The sequence below is a fragment of the Otolemur garnettii genome, unplaced genomic scaffold, assembly GCF_000181295.1.
Source record: "Otolemur garnettii isolate 467f Iridium unplaced genomic scaffold, OtoGar3 scaffold00045, whole genome shotgun sequence".
NCBI lineage: Eukaryota > Metazoa > Chordata > Mammalia > Primates > Galagidae > Otolemur > Otolemur garnettii.
The window spans coordinates 4,321,767-4,336,267 of NW_003852440.1; the positions used below are offsets into that span (position 1 = coordinate 4,321,767).

Consider the following 14,501-nt stretch of genomic DNA (forward strand, 5'->3'; position numbering starts at 1 on the left):
TCAAAAAAAAAAAAAAAAAAAACTTCCTGTATTTGATCTGCCAATACTTTGCACCAGATAAAGCAGGCATGTGATGCCCATTTACTTGATAAGTAAAACTGAGGCCCTGAGCTCAAATGACCATCCAGCAAGGCAGACAGTCAGTGTCAGAGCCAGGGCTAGTCCAGCAAGATGATGAGCTTGCCTCCTCTTCTGCACCCTGCAGTGCCACTTGGCAGCTGAAATAAAAACAGTTTTCACCATTTGAAATGTATGCCCTTGACCTCTATACAAGAAGGGCAAGAATTTTCAAGAATGGCCCCACCTCACCTCAGTTCACACCCAGCCTCTCCACATCCTCAAGTTCCATTTGCCTTCATCCACCCTCCCTTCCCACCCCATCAAACGATACCATTTGATTCACCCTCTGACCTACCCCATATGACAGCATCTCCTTACACTGAAGTAACACAAAATAGCCACGACTCTTAGACTTGTTATGATGGTAAACATAAGTGCCTGACGCACAGAAGCCCTCACTGAACCTCCTTATTATGGCCATTAGCACCCAACACACAATTAAACCAAAACACAGGGGAGCCCAAACAAGTGAATCAGAAAACACTTATTGTCTACTACTTAGAAGAAAACAAAAGCTAAAACAATACTAGGAAGTTCCTGGCGTCGTCCTCACGTTTGGCAGAACTGCTGCCTCGCTGCCACCCACCTGCCTCCCTGTGCCAAGCTCCCCCTTCAGGTAATAGAACCACTGATTTCTCAGTGGCTCCGGCCTGGGAGCCATTCCAGTTCCTTTTCCCTCACTCCATCTCTCCATCCACATCCAATTGCTTTTGATTTTATTCCTGAACAGTTCTCACATCTCATCCTCCTCTCTGACACCACTGCCATCACTGCCTTTCCAACTGAGACTATAAGGACTCTCTTTCTCCAGTCATTCTCTAAGAGTTATAATTAGGACGTTGCAGAAATAAGCAAAATTGCCATGACGTTAAAACATTCATGAGTTTGCAGTTAGCCATCCCTCCCCACTTAACCCGAGTAACACTAATAACTACCAACCTGGCCAGCCCCTCATGCAAATGCAGCACAAGGCAATTGCAAAGTGACACTAATCATTTTGCTAAATTTGCAGGATTTCATGAAGTTGGTGAAAGTGACTGAGGATATCTGCTTCGGAGCCACTGACCAAGGAGAAGTTGACAGAGTTAAAGCGAGAAAGAGAGAACTGCCAAGGCTTAAGGCAGGATTGGCATTTGAAAGGGAATGGTCTGGGCATCGGGGATTGCAAGAGGTCCTGGGGGAACCAGAAAATCTCTGAATGTCTTCATGATTGTGCCTCAGAAGTCAAGCAGGAAGTAGAAGGTATTGAATCCTGCTGTCTTGTCGTTTCTTTATTTAGAAAAAGTTCCGCCTCAAAAGTCAACGATTGACTCACCCCTTGTAAGAACTAGCACAAAGCTGCAATTATTGCGTAACTATTGTGAAATAGAAGACAAATTGTTGTGTCATCTTTTGTGTCATTTTTCAAAGTAAGATCTTTATCAAACCTTTTTTAGGAACTGTTTACTAAAAAACGTGGGTTTCCATTTCCTTTTTAGTGGCCCCCTTTCAATACCAGCCGTGTTCAAATGCTGAGGGTCAGGGTCTCCTCGATTATGCGGTTGTTGGTTGCCAGTGTTTCAATCTCCCCCCACCACCACAGCAAACCTGGCTGGACACGCCTCTGCTTTCAGACCTTCCACGCTTCCAAGCTGCCCTCAGGAATAACCTCCAAACTTCACACAGCTCCGGGTCCTGCGTGATCTGGCCACTGCCTCCCTCTGCACCCTCGTGACTGCGCTGCCTGCTCCGTTTGCTCCAGCACCACCACTTCATGGCAAGTCCCCCCAGGGCTGTGCTCTTTCAAGCTGAAGGACCTTCATTCACATCCTTCCTGCTGGCAGGAATCCCCTTCCCCTCCCTCTTTACCAGGAAAGAAGAAACAGTGCCTATTTTTCTCCACTGTTTCCTGGCATGGAGAATATGGAAATGTATGAATGGGCTGTGAATCTACTTGATTTTGACAACCAGTATGTCAGATAAGCCACATGTTCCTTCACTCTTGTGAGCGTCCCCCCCCCCAGCCACACCTGAATGCACCACTATTTATTACCATGAATACACCTGCTGCTATCTGTGCATTCAAGAACCCAGCACACCTTACTGGAATGGCATCCTCATTCTATTGCTGCATTGTAGCAAGGCACCACTGTTCTAGAAGCAAGACCCGAGAGTACATTAATCCTGAGCATCAGAGATGTCCAAAATCTCCAGGGGCCCAGGAGCAAGGGGCGGGGTAGAGGGTCACCCTGGAAATGAGTCACTAATAGTTTCAAAAATTAGCCCCAGGTCTTACTGTTGTTTTTCTGAGCAATGGCAATGTGACTCATATATGCAACTATAATTTTTAGATCCTCAAATTCACTCTTTAAGCAGCACTACATATAATAAAGCACACTAAATAATCCACTTTGCTGCCCCCCACAGGCCATCTGGCACCTCTGCTCCTGGTTCCCATGGCGACCCAGGCCTCTCAGACCTGGAGGCAAAATAGGGCAGCTCCACAGGGAGGGGCGAGGATAACACTGCCTGAGGACAATTCTGGGCCGGGGGCGGGAGATGGGGGTGGGGAGTAGGGGGTGTCTTCAGCTTCCAGGGGCTGCATAGCCCCCCAGAGAGTTAATGTGCTTCAAAAAAGAGGGGAAAAAAAAAGAAACAAGAAAATCTGGATAAAAAATGGGAAAGGTCATCATTGAATCAGAAACCATCTTACCTTACTTTCTAAGTTATCCGTGAAGAGGAAAAGAAAGAAGAAAGGAAGGGAAGGAGGAAGGGAGGGAGGGATGGAAAGGGAAGTGGGGGGAAGCAGGGAGGGAGGGGCCTCTTCACAGCTGAGGTGCTTATTCAGATTATTTCAGAGTTTCTTCCAAGTTGCTCAGGAATCCTGCTGGCCCGATTCTCCCCTAACCTCTGCTGGTGTTGAAGGAATAAGCCCCAGTGGCATGAAACCATTTCAGGACTTCCCTGCCCTACCCCCGGCTTTAAATCAGACCTTCAATGCTATTTAGAGTGGAAAAAAATGACTAGTAAATTACAAAAACGGAACTGATTCATCAGAAGGAAGGAAATCACTAAGTAAATACATCTCAGAGCCTATTTCAAGGGAAACTGGCTTACTTACTATCTTTAATTATAGTGCTCTTTGCATTCAAAAATAAAGAGAAAATGTTAGAAGTCAGGTGTAACAGAGAAAGAAATAAAAGATGAGCACCATGATTGAAATTGTGAGCTCCGGCCATGGCTGAAATGGGTGTGATGAGATACTGAAATGGTACGTCACTGCTATTGCTGGGGACGAATGCCAGGCAGGTAAACATCCCCCTCCAGAGATGACTGTCAATCAAATGGGTCTGCCAGCTCGGCGTTAGGTAGTCTGAGGCTTCCGCATGTACTGTGGGGTCTTTAAAGTGCATCAGGTATTAAACTCAGGATAATGGAGACTCTCACAGCAAGATTTGAGGATCTCAAATAGACAGAGAGATGAGGCGAAGTGAACTCAGATGCAAAAACGCCCAAGACCCCAGTGGGATGTGATGGACAGGAAAGAAGGCGATTGGGGGGCTGAGAAATATGGAAAACACCAAGTACAGCACCTATCAACAAAGAGATGCAAAAGGAGATAGGAAGCAAACTCTTAAAGAGCAGGGTAGAGGGGACCCTGGCCAGGCTGGTGGTCAGGACAACTGCAAAGGAAGCGACCTCAGCCACAGGCGTGCCTGGGGCATGTCTGCAAAGGTCCAGGCAAGGGCAGCTAGCAGTTGCTCAATGCAGATCTGAGGGCAAAAGTTGACTGGAATGTGGAAAGTCCAGAGGTCAGTGCCATAATCCTAGGACAGTGGGGGCGTGGTATAGACGAAGGTGACAGACCAGTCAAATGGCTTGCAGACCTACTCCATACAGTACTGGACCACAGAGTGATTTCTAGATGACTAAAAAAATCTAGATTTCTGGTTTCTTAAGAAAACTGCCAAATCTAGCCAAAGTTTCTCCATCCATTCATTCTACAAATATTTATTGAGTCTCCTCTGTGAGCCAAGAATTCTAGGCCCTAAGGATACGACAGTGGCATGTGCCATGGAGTACATATTCTAGTGGGGAAGATAAACAATCAATATCAGTACATGTGCCCGGTGGTGGCACACGTCTCAATGCCACAAGGAAAGGAAAAGCAGAGCGAGAGTAACTAGGGCAGTGCTGTTAAACGCAGGGCGGTCAGAGACACTCTCCCAGCTCCTGCACGGTAACATCGGTGCCAGCTGGGCGACAGCTTCCATCTCACACACGGCATGCTCTCTCTCTAGGCTGCCCAGTCCCCCACACTCCTGGCCTACTTTACTTGTTTGTGTGACCTCTGTAGGCATTCTTGGCCACTGGAGGTTTTTTTGTTTTTGTTTTTTTCTTTTGTGACAAAACCTCAAGCTGTCGCCCTAGGTAGAGTGCCATGGCATCACAGCTCACAGCAACCTCCAACCTCTGGGCTCTAGCGATTCTTCTGCCTCCACCTCCTGGGACCACAGGCACCCACCACAATGCCTGGCTATTTTTTGGTTGCAGCCGTCATTGTTGTTTGGCGGGCCCGGGCTGGATTCGAACCTGACAACTCAGGTGTCTGTGGCTGGCACCTTAGCTGCTTGAGCCACAGGTGCCAAGCCTGTGGCCCCTGGAGTTAATCCTTCCCTTTATGTCTCCAACTCTGGCTACCCAGGATCCAGGAGAGAAAGAAGAAAAGGAGATGCTGGGCCCAAGGAAAACAAGTAAGAGCAAATGGGATTTGACGGGATAAGACAAGGAGGGGACCCTGGAAGAGCCCAACAACCCTGCACCACATCTGATGGGGATAAGAAGGGACATTTTGACCACAGGCTTGGAAAGTAACGGAGAAACACCGTCCTCAAGGGCCAGGCACAGCACCTCACACATGTAATCCTAGCATTTTGCGAGGCCACGGAGGGAGGATCACTCAGGGTCAAGAGTTTGAGACCAGCCTGAGCAAAAGTAAGACCCCATCTCTACAAAATATAGAAAATGTAGCCAGGCATGGTAGCCTGTGTTTGTAGTCCCCGCTAGACTAGGGCAGAGGGATCACCTGAGCCAAGGAGTTTGAGTTTGCAGCAAGCTACAATGACACCACTGCACTTTACCTAAACAAGTGTACAGAAAGGGCCCAAGATGAGACTGGGTAGGGAGATCTCTCTTTCCCTAAGGAACACAAGGCTGGGGGCCCACGTGGCCAGGGACCAAGGGTGAGGCAAGAATGAAGGCCAGTGTGACCAGGTACTGGGTCGTGAAGCCTGGAAACAAATCCCAGGGCCACACAGCTGTCCAGTGGGACACCCAAGGACAGCACAAAGAAGCTTCCTGGAGCAGAAGGGAGAGGGTAAAGCCAAGTGCAAAGCAGAGAGGGTCCCATACTCCAAGGCACGGAGTGCCCCAACTGTAACTCTGGGAGGTGACTGAGGGGATACAGGGAACACTGGGAGAAATGGGCTGCACCTTCCTATGGCTGGGGGGGGGGGGAGGAATACCCAACCAGCTTCTGCTGGCTAGTAAGGGACTGCACAGCCCAAGATCAGCAAGAGGGAGGTGACGGGAACAACGGGGCCAAGAGAAAGCACTGGAAAGACAGTGGCAACTGCAAAGGGCTTTTTAGATGGTACTTGTTTCCACTCCTCAGATCTGTAGCCCCTTATAAGAAAGGAAGCATCTGTCACTCCTCCCATGTGCAAACAGCATGGATTTGTTTCTGGGAGGACCAGGCTCTTCTGGGAGGTCCATGGATGGTAGAAAACAGCCTACTATAGAACTGAGGGTGTGGCCTAGAAGCTGCTGTCCCAGATAATGATGCTTCTAATAAATGCCCAAGGCTGCCGTGAATGTGACAGAGGCCTGGGCACATCCTTGCTGACCCTGAACCATCCTTCCTGCCTCCACCTTTTTCCTCTTCAGTGACATCCCAGGAATCAGCATGCATGGGCTGCCCAGAGCCTTGGTGACAGGAACATTGCATCACTGGTGCTCAATCAACTGCACTGTCTTCAGGTGGCTCTGAGGGGTCCTTTAGGCCCTTTAAGTAGCCCTATGTGCTGGACCTGATGGCGGAGTGGGGGCAGCGGTGAACCCTAAGAAGTCAGAGAGAGCTAGAGCTCATGGCCAGGCTGTGACAGAGAAAGTGTCCTTGGGTCCTGGAGAGATGTCTGCAAAACTTAAGCCTCAGGCAGTGAGCTGAGCTGTTAGGTGTAAAGTCCAGCCTTAACTCATAGTGGCATCTATGGAATGTGTTAAAATAAGTATTTCCCCAAAAAGGGAGGACAGATGTAGGTCTGCAATCACTTCTCTAAGTAGGAACCAGCAACCCCGTAGGACATGGTTTTCAGACCCAAACCTCAGGCTGTTCAGCTGAGACAGGTCTCAGAGAGCAGTGGCTTGGCCCACTCTCCTTATAAGTTTAAGGAACCTCAAGGTTAAGGGGTTCTCTCTCTAGGAACTCAGACTTACCTGTACTGTTTGCACCTCTCTTACAAAGTAAGGGGTAATCAAGATACCTCTGAGTGGGTAAAATTGGGGAGTTCTGACAAAACTGCCTTCTGGTGGCTCAGCACCTGTGGCTCAGCCACATACACCAGAGCTGGCTTGTTGGAACCCGGTCGGGGCCTGCCAAACAACAATGACAACGACAACAACAAAAAACTAGCCAGGTAATGTGGCGGACACCATGGTGGGTGCCTGTAGTCCCAGCCTCTTGGGAGGCTGAGGCAAGAGAATCGCTTAAGCCCAGGAGTTTGAGGTTGTTGTGAGCTATGACACCATGGCACTCTACCCATGGTGGCAGCTTGATACTCTGTCTCAAAAAAAAAAAAAAGCAAACAAATTCCCCTCTGGCACCCTTAGCAGAGCAGCCTAGCATTCCTGCAAAGCAAGATTCTTAGCCTTTCCTGTGCACAGACCAGCTTGGCCTTTCAGTGAAGTCAGGCTCTGATTTTGGAATAATGTTTCTAAATGCATAAAATGAAAAATAAAACTATAAAAATAATTACGTTGAAAGTCACCCAAATATGTTTTCCAAAAGTATAATATAGTAATGTTTGTGCTTCTTCATTAGCATTCTAAATAAGCGGCTTGGAAAGGAGCCTAATAAACAGCATAATTCTGAAACAGCCATGAGCAGAGTGGCGTTTTGACTATTTGTAACAATTGTTAGGTGATGTGAAAATAATCTGTGACTTCTCAGCCTGTGCTTATCACCTGCATTCATACTGAAGAGAAATAAGTTAGCAAGAGTTAGTGAAACTCATCACGTGCTGTGGAAGTCTCTCATGCTCTTAAACTAATGCACAACATGAACATTCTCCTGTAACCCACTGTCCCAAATCATCATTATTAAAGTGGAACTGGTTGTCCCAGGCCCTTTGCTCTGAGTGGATAGGACAGTGGTGCGATTAGAGCAACAGGAAAGGGCGCTGATTACCAGGACCCAAGATAAGGGAAAAGACGAACCACAAAGAAGGGGAACTACAGGCAGAAAAGACCCTGTTAGCAAAATGACGTCCCCCCATCACAGGTAAGCCCACCAGCCTGCATGGAACTGTCAGCTGCAGTTCATCCTGCCTCCCGCCAGTCTAACCCTGTGCTCTCCAGAATCAGTGAGCGATTTGGCTCTTTAAGATATCCGAGGCTTCCATGATTGCTCATTAAAAGTAACTGTTCTGTCCTAGTGAATTGATTTCCTCCCCCCCACCCCCGCCCCAGTCCTCAAAGGATGCTACAGATCAAAGGGTACCTGGGAAAGTGGCCTAAAGATGCTGATATGACTCCTAATTACCGACTAGCACTGTTCCAAGAGCCCGGGCCTTGCTCCATGAGGGAGCTATGGCTCCCTGCGGAAAGCCACTGGGAGTCATGCAGAAGGAAGCAAGGGACTTTAGGTTGCTGCTATTGTTTTTTTGTTTATCTTTAGAGACCTATTAAAAGGTCCAATTATTCACTTTTCAAAACAGGAGTACAGAATATAAAACTCTATTCAACAAATACAACAAAGATAGAAAAAAACATATCAGTTCCATAGAGTAAAGAGAAAAATCAGGTCGACAGAGAACAGAGGGTTGGCAGAGGTAAGCACACACAAGCACAAAAGCGTACAGTGTAAGACAGAGCGAGAAAAAGGAAGGCAGGACGCAGAGAGGGAAACCCCAGTGCTTACCAAATCCTGCAAAGCAGGCGCAAAGCTCAGATCACTTACTAACCCTGTTCCCATGGAAAACAAACCATCCACTAGATCAAAAGTCTGGATAAATCTTGTAGCATGTGTTATTCAAACATCACTCTAATTTCTACACACAATCTGGAAGTCTCTGTAGCTCATTTTTTAAAGAAGAAAATATCCTGCTCCCTGTTTCTGAAAGCAGCAAGCATCAAACTTCATTTTTCAGAGACCAAGGTCTTCTGCTTCTATTAAGTAACATTCCTCAAGTGGCCTTTGGGCGCATTTGTACCTAACAATAGTTCAGGTCCTGTTGCATTTTCACAACCATCAGCACAAATGATGCCATGTCTTAGCATGTCCTTACTTGTGGGTGAAGTAAGGCCTGGACGGAGCCTGCACAGTGAGCAGTTGGCAGCTGTGATCACTGCTGCACTAGTGAGAGACAGGCCAACTCTGGGTCCACTAGGGAGCCACAGAGTCCGGCAAGGGCATCATTTCTCCATAGCCATCAGGGGCTTGAAACAGTCTCAGTCCTCATCTGATTCTGGGGCATTCTTCCATGACTGACGACCAGCAAGCACCTCCAAACACCTTTATGTATTATACCTGCCCAGCAGTGTCCACAAGCTGGGGACTGGCAAGTGGATAAGCCACTTTGCATGAAACTTTGAAATCCTTTGAAAATAAAGACACTAGGGCACCTGCAGGGTGGGATTTTTATTCTAAATGCCTGATGTAGCCTGATGGTCAAGAGTGGTGCTGGGAAGGAAGAAAGAAAAACATACACAGCCTCTGCAGAAACCCTGAGGAAAAAAATAGCAGAAGACATTAACAAATGAAGAACACACCATGCTCTTTGCTGAGAAGAACCAACATTGTTAAAATGTCTATACCATCTGAAGCAATCTACAGATTTAATGCAATCCCCATTAAAATACTAACAGCATGCTTTGAAGAACTAGAAAAAATAGCTCTTCATTTTATATGGAACCAGAAAAAAAAAAAACATGTAGCCAAGGCAATTCTCAGTAATAAAAACAAGTCCAGAGGCATCACTCTACTAGACTCCAGGTTACATTACAAGTCCACAGTGATCAAAACAGCATGATATTGGCATAAAAACAGATACATGAGCATATGGAACAGAATAGAAAACCTAGAGATGAAACTAGTCTCTTATAGCCGTCTGATCTTTGATAAACCAAACAAAAGCATACACTGGGGTAAAGAATCACTACTTAATAAATGGTGCTGGGAGAACTGGATAACCACATGTAAAAGACTAAAACTGGACCCGAACCTTCCGCCACTTACAAAAACTGACTCGCGATGGATAAAAGATCTAAATTTAAGACATGAAGTGAAAAAAACCCTAGAAGAAAGTATGGGAGGGCGGCGCCTGTGTCTCAAAGGAGTAGGGTGCCGGCCCCATATGCCAGAGGTGGCAGGTTCAAACCCAGCCCTGGCCAAAAAAAAAAAAAGGATGGGACAAACTCTTGATGATACCAGCCTGGGAAAATATTTTATGAAGATGACTCCATTGGCAGATCACAACATCAAAAATAAATAAATGGGACTTCATTAAGCTAAAAAGCTTCTGTGCAGCTAAGGAGACAGCAATTAAAGCAAACAGACAACCTTCAGAATGGGAAAACATATTTGCAGGTCATGAATCTGACAAAGGCTGGATAACCAGAATCTACAGAGAACTCAAATTAATCAACAAAAAAGAGCAAACCATCCCATCTATCACTGGGCAAGAGATATGAACCAGAACCTTCTCCAAAGAAGACAGACTAATGGCAACAAGCATATGAAAGAAATGCTCATCATCTCTAGTCATCAGAGAAACGCAAATCAAAGCCACCTAACCAAGTGAGAATAGCCCACATCAAAAAGTCTCAAAGCTGCAGATGCTGGCGTGGATGTAGAAAAAAGGGAATACTTTCCGGTGGAATTGCAGAGTGACACAGTCCCTATGGAAAGAAATATAGAGAATCTTCAAGAACTAAAAGTAGACCTGTCTGGAAGTGATGGCTCACACCTATAATCCTAGTACTAGAGGAGACTGCGGTGGGTGGATCACTTGAGCAAGAGTGAGACCCCGTCTTTAAAAAATAGCTGGCCGTTGTGATGGGTGACTGTAGTCTCAGCTACTCAGGAAGGTGAGGCAAGAGGATCACTTGAGCCCAAGAGTTTGAAGTTGCTATGAGCTATGACACCACGGCACTCTACCAAGGGCAACAAAGTGAGACTCTGTCTCAAAATAAATACATTAGTTAAGCAATTAATTAATTAATTAAAGAAAAGTAAACCTTCCACTTATTCTGCAGTCCCATTACTAGATATCTATCCGAAAGAAAAAAAAATCATTCAACCGTAAGGACATACACACTAGAATGTTTATAGCAGCTCAATTTGCAATCACCAAGACGAGGAATCAACCCAAGTGCCCTTCAACCCATGAGTGGATTAATAAACTGTGGTACATTTATACCACAGAATACTATTCAGCCATAAAAAATATGAAGACTTTACATTTTTTGTATTAACCTGGATATGTTGGGACCTTATGGCTGCTGAGAGACCACCATACACATGCAAGAACAAGAAGGTGCTTTATTTTTTACCAGCATAAGCCTGGGTCACTCTACCCTGCAGCGTTGCTGGGGGAAGGGCGACCCGGAAGTGAAGCAGTGGAGGTTGCATAGAGGAATTACATCAGGTGTTTTGTCGGGCGGGGTTGCTATGGGCTAAGCTGTTTTTGGTTAGGGACGTTTTTAGAGGGGGGCTGCTTGTTTGTTTCTGATAGACTGGCTCCCTTTAGGCTGACTGACCTTGCCGATGAGAGCCAAGGGAGGGGAAGCTGGTCCCCTTCAGACTGGCTGCCCAGAAATGGGAGTAGGGAGCATCTCTTTCTGATTGACTAATTCACCTGGGCGACCTTGCCCAGGAGGGGGAGCTGGGGAGTGAGTTCTAAGATGAAGTTACATTAACCTCTTCAGATAAAGCTGGAGAATATTCTCCTTAGTAAAGTATCACAAGAATGGAAAAGCAAGTATCTAACAAAGCCAATAAACAAACAAACATGTGCCCACACAAGAGAAAAGCACAATTAAACTCAAGTGGGCAGGAAGGGGGGGAGGGAGAGGGATCAGTGTGCTCTCCGCTACCTGGCACAATGTAAGGGTATATGGCACACCTCCCAGGGAAGGGGCACAACTACGACTTGGACCTAACATGCAAACAATGTAACCTAATCATCTGTACGCTCAGGCTAATCTGAAACTTAAAAAAAAAATCTGGCCTTGCAATGACAGTCGGGAGGAAGGAACATGGACACCCCACTCTCGTGCAAGCAGCCATAGTTGGAGCTGCGGGCAAACAGCCTCCCACCTGCAAGATGAATTATGAACATAGAGATTCAATCCAACACTTTTATAATGGCAAGAAAGAGAAAATAACTCAAGTGTCCATCAAAGGGAGACAGGATAAATGATGACTCAACCGTGGTGCATCCGCACAGATAAGAACAGCTCCCAGAGTGTGTAAAAAGCATGGAGCTCCTCACTGATGCCGTGGAGAGATCGCCAAGATACTTTATTAAATGAAACAACAGCAAATAATGACAAGGCGCCAAACAGTGTTTATGGTACGCTGCCTTCAATGCAATAACAGGTAAAAACTAAAATGTATATTTGGACTTGCTTGAATTTGCATAAAGAAATGCTGAAAGAAACTTCTGGGTTTTTTTAAGCGGATAGGAGGCAGTGAACATGGGAGTAGGTGCAGACAGGTTGGCTGCAGACTCCACTGGGCACCTTTCTGTTGTTTTAATTTTAAATTGTAATGTATTCAAAATAATACTAAAAATAATAACAGAATTCTATGAAAAAGATATCATTTTCATTATATAGAGCAACTGTTTGTTTTTAAAAATCATAAATTTTTTTAAGAAAATCTAAAGCCCATCCCCCCATCCCCATGCTGTATTCAGTCTGAACAGCCAATAAAGCATTTAACAAATATTAATCCATGTCACACCCTAATTCGACAAGGGCTGTGTTGTCCATAAAGATGCCCCGATGGCGCCTTGTTCTCTGGGAACACACACTGGGTATCAAGTGAAGAGTCTCTCCTCTTAATCTCTTCGCAATCCCCTCATTGTTCAGACCCAGCTTGGCTCAGACCTCACAGGCCACACAAGCTGCTGCGACTCAGCCCCTGGCTCCCCAGCCAGCCTGAGCTGCAGCCCCAGAGCTGTGAGGCACCCTCTTTTCTCCTTGCTGAAGCTCAGACTGCACCAGGCCCCAGTCAGGGGGCTGAGCCGCGCGGCCCCTCTCCACTCTGTTCATTAAAACCAGCACTGCGCCGCGGCCGCGCTGACCCATCTGTCCTGCCGGGAGATGGATTCTGAGAGTCAGCCGGGTTCATTTCCTCCCTTGCAGCCGCGTCTCCACCGGCACCACACACTCACCATGGTAACGCTCAGGCCCCGTTTTGGAAACCCTCTCTTCTCCTCACTTAAAACCATTCAAAGAAAAATCCATCCAAGCCAATCAATGAGAAGGTCCTTATTAAATTCCTTTCCCAAAGTTAAAACATCGTTAACAAGGAGCTGTTAAAGGCACATTCAAAGTTGTGCTTCCCCGTGACTCATGTTAAATTAGGTTAAATGTGGAGCTTGAAGTAAAAAGGCACCCCACACGTACAGAGAACAGGAGAAGGTCAGAAGGCTCCCCGTCTGTGACCCCTCACACAGATGCCTGGGAATGAAGCTGCGCTTTTCAAGGAAGGGCACACGCCTGTGTGTGACACCCCAGACCGTCCCTGCGGCTCCATCATCCTGCTCCCTGATCCGCGGCTGAGGCATTTGCTATACTCATTAAAGGAGAGAACATTGGAAGCGTTTAAAATAAAATGCCCCGTGATTTTCAAAATCATGAAAGTTTCCAGCAGGCTGAAGAGAAGAGGTCTCCTAGCTGGAACAAGGAGGAAAGAGAAAAAGAGGAAACCTCCTAAAAACCGGAAGGTTATGGGGTCGGTGTGGGTGCGGAGGTTTTGCTGTGCTGATTTCACCACGCAGGATTTGTTTCTGCCTTGCCTTCATTTTCAGTTCTATATTTTGCAGCTGTCACGGGATGGCAGTTTGGAAGCTCCATGAATTCAATTCAGGGCCCTGTTGTCCGTAAAATGTGAGCATTATCCACCTCGATGCAGAAACTCCCCTCTGAGATGCCCTGGCGTCAGGAGAGCTGATGTGATCAATAAAACTAATCTGACCAAGAATCTCAGTTTCTGAGGACTGAGGCTAGACCTTAGAAAGCCAAATGAGATTATTTCTTAAACATAGCTGCATCTGACTTAAAAGGAATATGATAGGTTTGGAAATGAAAGTTCCTGATTCCATGATCCCAGGCCTACAGAAGAATGCCTGGCCAGGCTCAGCACCCGTAGCTCAGTGAGTAGGGTGCCGGCCACATACACCGAAGCTGGTGGGTTCGAGCCCAGCCTGGGCCTGCTAAACAACGACAACTGCAACCAAAAATTAGCCGGAGCTCGGCACCTGTGGCTCAAGTGGCTAAGGCACCAGCCACATACACCTAAGGTGGCAGGTTTGAATCCAGCCCAGGCCCGCCAAACAACAATAATGGCTGCAACCAAAAAGAAATACCAGGCATTATGGCAAGCGCCTGTGGTCCCAGCTACTTGGGAGGTGGAGGCAGGAAACTCGCTTGAGCCCAGGAGTTGGAGTTTGCTGTGAGTTGTGATGCCATGGCACTCTACCCAGGAGGACAGCTTGAGGCTCTGTCTCAAAAAATAAATAAATAAATAAAAACCAGAAATTAGCCAGGTGCTGTGGCAGGTGCCTGTAGTCCCAGCTACTTGGGAGGCTGAGGCAAGAGAATTGCTTAAACCCAAGAGTTTGATGTTGCTGTGAGTTGTGATGCCACTGCACTCTACCGAGGGTGACATAGTGAAACTCTGTCTCAAAAAAAAAGAAAGAATGCCTGTCTAGAAATACAAGATTTGGTGCCTATGGCTCAAGAGGCTAAGGCACCAGCCACATACACCTAAGGTGGTGGGTTCCAATCCAGCCCAGGCCCGCCAAACAACAAAGATGGCTGCAACATTGTAAATAGACAGGCGTTGTGGCGGGTGCCTGTAGTCCCAGCTACTTGGGAGGCTGAGGCAGGAGACT

The 14,501-nt window shown here is 46.7% G+C and overlaps 1 protein-coding gene across 2 annotated transcripts in view; it reads right to left on the reverse strand.

Annotated features, from left to right (window-relative positions):
• CAPN8 (calpain 8) overlaps positions 1–14,501 on the reverse strand; it is a 79,005-nt gene that overhangs the window by 54,309 nt on the left and 10,195 nt on the right. The gene's annotated exons all lie outside the window — the stretch shown is intronic.